The sequence below is a fragment of the Homalodisca vitripennis genome, chromosome X, assembly GCF_021130785.1.
Source record: "Homalodisca vitripennis isolate AUS2020 chromosome X, UT_GWSS_2.1, whole genome shotgun sequence".
NCBI classification, from domain to species: domain Eukaryota; kingdom Metazoa; phylum Arthropoda; class Insecta; order Hemiptera; family Cicadellidae; genus Homalodisca; species Homalodisca vitripennis.
The window spans coordinates 136,216,434-136,222,884 of NC_060215.1; positions in this window are offsets into that span (position 1 = coordinate 136,216,434).

The following is a 6,451-nucleotide window of genomic DNA, read 5'->3' on the forward strand; positions in this document are numbered from 1 at the left end:
ACGTTTTACAGTTCTTTTCCGTTTATAGTTGGACCACAACACTGATCCAAGTTCTAACAGTAGTTTTTTCTCAAATTTACTTTGATTTACGTTTTAAATATTTCTTCCTTTTAATTTCAAGTTTAGCATTCACGATTCTTATGAAATGCTGAAGTCTTATTATTACTTGCTGAATTGAGGCTTGCCATTAATTCTAGTTGTATTATTAACTTAAATCTCACTTTCTTCTAAAATTGCAATACAAGTATGCGATGTTATTTGTTCATTGTGATCTTTTGAGTTAAATCAAATAAATTAAAAATCAATTCTGAGTTTTATTTATTGACTTTTTTAAAGTTGACCACGATAACGAATAAATTTTATATCACGCCCATCAGAAGAGTTACTATGACAAAACAATTTTATTATAAATTGAATAAGACATAGTGGTCTAAAATTGGAAAATGTTAAGAATTAGTATTAAAATAGTATATGTCAGAATTATTACCTTTGATCAAGCCCTAATACTTCATAATATTTACTGAAGTTATCAGTATGGCAGTTTCAACAAGGTTCTAAATCAACCAAGTAACCTCTTTAAGTTTGAAGTCTCTGCTTGCATGCAATCAAGTACTGCACCAGATATCAGTTGGCAGAAAAAAAATCATAAAGTAACATATTATAGATGTTATGATTATGTGAGATAATGTTACTCTAAGACTGGAGCAAATAAAACAGCTGATAGGTATGGCTGCTGACTGACTTGAAACTGTCAGATTAGCTGTCTGCAAGTGTCTAATGACAGACTATGTGTAATAGTTTAGGACAAAAAATAAATTTATTTCATTTAGATTTTATATTACATTGGGAAAGAACTATTGTCTGTAAAGATTTCCATTAATTAATAGAGTGTAAACACTACCATGATTTTTTTAATTGCCTTTTAAAATATTCTGATACAATCCATGAACCTGACAAATAAACAGTGTTTTTTACAATTTATTAGATATTTTATTATTAGATTACAGTATTTATTACATTTATTACATGTTGTTGCATGTTATTAGATATGTTATAAAATATTACATTTTTAGGTTTAGAGCATAAATCATAAAAGTATGTGATAAAAATTCACTTATCTATGAGCACTTATCTATAATCCTTAAAACAAACGAAACAAGATGATTGTTTTCATTAACTTCACAAAAACTCAGCAACTACACCACAAAGTGAGGGTGACCAGATGCAAATACCCAAAAGGAGGACATCAAAGGATAAAGGAGGACAGCAATAAATATTCTTATAAATTGTGAAAAACATATAAATTATTAAAAAACGGGTACAATAAAAACATGAACTGGATATTTTTACATATAAATCGAAAAATTAAATATTATTAAAGAATATATTGATGGATAAAGGTATTATTTGAGGCTATTATTTTGTTTGTAGCATTTAATTATTATTATGATTTTCCTTTTTAAAAATTACAACTATTTGAACACAAATTTTTAGAGTGATATTAAACATAAATTTTGTGAAATAATTGGAATTGATTTATTGGATTATTCATTAGATTATTAGTAAGCCGTACTAACAGACAAATATCAGAAGTTATCACTGTAAGAGAAAAATATATAACATATTATAACAAAATTAACCCGTCATTCATAATACATAAATAGAAAATAAATGGGTAGAAAATGAGTGCAGCTGAGCAGATAGAAAGAGCAGTGAGTCAGTGATAATATATACAAAACTATTATAAGCATACAAACCTATAGCAGTTCACATGCCATGGCATGTGTGCGCTGCAATAACTTTTCATGGTCTATCTTCGCAAATCAGAAGACTTTTTTAATGTGATGCTACTATTTTAGAACATGTAAGTGTTTGCCCAAAAGCTTTATGTTTTACATTATTTTCGAAAGCCGAGAGGCCAAGAGGACAAACATTAAAGAGGAGGACATGTCCTCCTAAAGCTGGACGTCTGGTCACCCTGCACACAGTTAATATTGAAAGTTAGCACTTCCATTTGTATTAAGCCTTGGATGTCAGCAAAATTCTATTACGATTTTGGATAATTCAATTTAAGATTTTGTTCATTGTCATTTAACTGTTTTAAAATATAATACAGCTTATTGAAATTTGTGCTTTAATATTAAATTTCTTACAATTTCATTATTTAGTCCAATAAGCAGGAATTCTAGGCCGATATAACCTGTACCTTCACATGGGGTGTCATTTAGAGGAGGGCACCAAATCAAAAATACTAAAAATTATGTTATTTGAATTGATTTCACTTTACAATTATATAGACTACATTACATGAATTGATAACATTTCATTAATATAACCAATCTAATGGGGTGTAGAAAGTGCCTGGATTACGAGCTAAGAATTTTTAGTTTTAAGAAATAAAATATTGGTAGTAATGATTTAATAGTGGTAAATTTACATTAGTTATTTACTTCCTACCCCAAGACCGAAAAAAACTCTGATCTGAAGTGGATCTGGTACGACAGACACAAGTGATACTTGGAAGCTTAATCTGGGCAGTAATGCTATGGACTCAATTTTTTTTATTATAAACAAGATTGTGAATATCATACAAATCTGTAGAAATAAAATTAGACAACATTTTAAATCTTGCATTATATATTACCTAGGTGGTGAACATCGTAAAAGTTAAGCTTAGAAATATCATTGTACTGTAGTAGAACCCAATTTAGAAATATTTCTGAAGCTGACTTCGCAAGAGTTGTTAATTAGTGAAGGTTCGTTAGTTCACATTATCCATTGCTACGTAGTAGAAAGGAGGGACATATCTTCATGCACTGTATTAAATGATAATGAGGTACAAATTAATAATAATTGAAATAATAAAAGTTAATATTAATTTGGCACCCTAAACTCAAATCCTGAATAAGCCGCTGAGTAATTGCATACACTACTAACTTCCTCCTCGTTTCGCACTCAACAAATACTTTAAAACTATGTTCTGCTGTTTATCATATAGGTGTGTGGTCGTTAAGGAGCAAATATTTATTACACAAATAAGAAATATGTAGAACAAAAAAGTAACACTATGAAGGGGTTATAAAAATGGAAGTATGGAGAGGTGGGGGATGGGCTGAAATATAATATTGCAAGGGTTCAGTATTTATCTCAATGGTTAAGGCTATCGCTACCAATGAGACCTGTTACAATAGTATTGAGTCTTGCCTTTTATTAACTGTTAATACATAAATTAATTACACTTTGGTGATGTCTATAAATTGATGGAGTTGATGTCACAGAATTCGTCAAAGCCGAATTATAAAACAATTGCTATAAGAACATTATTTTATTTAGGGGCATCTTCCTACATATTTCTGTCTCCAGTCATATCTATTTAATCAGACTTTAACAAATAGTATCAATATTACGAATAACATACATTTTTACAGCTTGTTTATAATTGAATATATGGTGTACCTCAAGGGCCGATATAACCATGGGTGGACATTATGTGAAAATAATAAAAATAAACAAAATAACATTGGATTTATGGTATTTTAAACCTTTATCAAAAACATAATTTGGAATATAAAATATTTTGTACGCTCATGATTACCTGTTAAATCTACAAAGTATTAAGCCTAATGTATTAGTAATTTTATAGTCTGATGGTAAGTGTATTGAAGAGAAAACCAATGCAAAGGTATAGTGATGCATGACTAAATATACTTTAATGTTGTGCATCGCCGGTGGGATTCACCTGAAAGGGAGGCATGACATCATCACAATGACATCTGTGACCTCAACGACAATGTGTTTTCATAGAAAATCTCAACACGCTTTCCTATTTTGTGCCACTATTATTAGTGAAAGCCTCATATAAATACTTAGACTCACTTTTTATCAGGTCAGTAAGTTAAACCGAAATGTATTTTTTTTAATACAACTGATACTGTTTTTGCTACATTTATCCAACAATATTCATTGTTTATAAATTTATTTTTACGTATTCAATTTCAATAATGAGTAATTCAAACTAATCCAATTATTTAGGAATTCGTAGCAATTCAGATGTATTGTTTCTAACTGACTATTAAACTAAAATCATTTGCTCTATAGTTTTTTATTTACATTAATTTATTAAATTAAACATATTGTGTTGTGAATTTACGTATTACATTGTTGGCCACATTTATACTAGGGTTAATGTTAAAATGTAAATAGAAGTACTTCGAAGTTAACACTTCAATAATTGACTTTTTCGTATAAATGAAGATTTAACTAATTTACAATTATAGAAATCTTGAACATAATAGTTAAAAAAAAAATAAGGAGTTTCCAGCTCTTCTTTAACAGGGGCTTCATTTGGTTCTATCATCTTTAATGGATGTCTTTAGGTAAAGCTTTGCTATGGGACTATCCCCCAACAATGAGGGCTGGAGACAATTTTCATTCCTAAAGCTGGCCACTACCCACCCCTTGGGCCTATATCTTATCGCCCCATTAGTTTAACGTCTTTTACTACTAAAAAGTATAGAAAAGATTGTTCATAGGCACATCAGTAGCAAAGTTCTTGTCAACTTTTCATTACATCCTGAACAGATTGCCTATCCAAATTCCAAAAGCTCACAACTTAGGCCCTCAGTAGCTAGGTTTCTAAGAGTAAGGGGTCATTGGTAGAGAAAGAAATAGCTTTTTGTGTATTTTGTTATATAGGGAGTACCTTTGACATCACCTCTTGTGACTCAATGTACAAAGCAGTGCTCATGAAGGGCGTAGACCTTTTCAATGTTCAATGGATCATGTTGATCTTGTAGAGTAACGGCTAGGCTCCGTGGTGAGTCTGTTATTATGAATGCAATTAAAGTTTGTCCTCAGGGAGACATATTCTTGCCTCTTTTGTGGTGTTTGGTGTTGTTGATGATATACTACCTAGACTCAGCAATAAAGGCTTTGAAGCACAGGGTTATGTAGACGACCTTGTAATTATAGTTAGGAGTAAACATGAGGTTGTATTTATCAAACTCATGCACGAAACCTTGAATTTGGTATGGAAGTGGTGTGCAGAGGAGGGACTAAGCCAACATCTAGGCATGGTTCTTGATAAAAGGTTAACCTGGGACTTGCACCTGAAGTCACTACTGCATCGAGCAAGGGTCTTTTTCATACCAGCAGACAGTTCTGTAGTAGAACTAGAGTATGAGACCTAAGATGTTTTTCTGGCTGTACGAGACCATAGTGAGGCCTATGGCTGTCTTTTCTCGTGGCCAAAGGTGGTTCTCTAGTCTGGGCATTGCGTTCTTAACTACCACCTGTTTAAAATGGGTATCTCTGAGCCAGAGACATATAATTTTGCAAGAAGTCTAGGGAGACTGCCATATACATTATTTGTGACTGTCAGGCGATTACCCTAATGCACCTGCACAGGGCATTACTAAAATCTGCTGAGAAGGAGTTTTTAGATCCAAAGAACATCTTGAGGTTTATCAAGAGCCTCAAGATGATCTAGATTGTCCAGATTCCAGGGTTAAGTCACAATAGATCCTCAGGTTTGCAATGATAGGGGTTATTATTTTGTCCTTTAGTATCATATCGTACTGTTGCCAAAAAATTATAAATTTCATGTCACTCATAAGGTGGTTCGCTCTTAGGGAAACGCCAAAAAAAATTCCTTATGATAATATTTTTAGCAGTTTTGTTGTGTCTTAATTGTTTTATATAATATTGTTCCATTAAAATTAATATCTAATGATAAATTTATTTAGTACTGACTTCATTATAAACAAAGATTAAGACAGTTTAGACCAATAACTCCTTGGAGTAAAATTACAGTAAACTGTCACTTGCCGATAAGATTGTATTTCTATTTTTCCTGTGAGCAAATCTTCCTCAGTTTCTAAAAATGTAATGCCGCCGATTAAAATTGATATTAAATCCTAAATCTCTATTTGTAAAATACAATCTTAAAAAATAAGTTGGCATGGTTTGTTTACTGTTAGAAATAATGCATTTAGTATAGCATTTAAAAACAGAAAACAGCATTTGTATACAACCCTTAACTACAGGGAGATATACATTGGACGCAGCGTTCTGTATCATGCTGGCTATGTCGTCTTTTTCTGCAGTAATCCAATCCTCCTTTCTTGCAGAAATAGCTCTTAAAATATCGTCCTAGTAATAGTGTGTGTTGGCAACATATGAAGCGATATGATAGAGTTGCAGACCAGCCATTCCCCCACCACATCCATAAGTGCTCCAATGGCAGAAAGAAAATCTTCTCTAGAAAACAAATTTCTTCAAGATGTACTATATCACCTTCATCCCACTTCATATGATGATTTTACGACCAGTGTAATCGCCATGTATTGCGTTTTTCACCTTTTATGAATGCCTAATCTTATAAGATTTCACACCTGAAGAAGAGGGCAGATTCCATTCCATAAAAGGTTGAGTGGGGGGGGCAAATAATAAA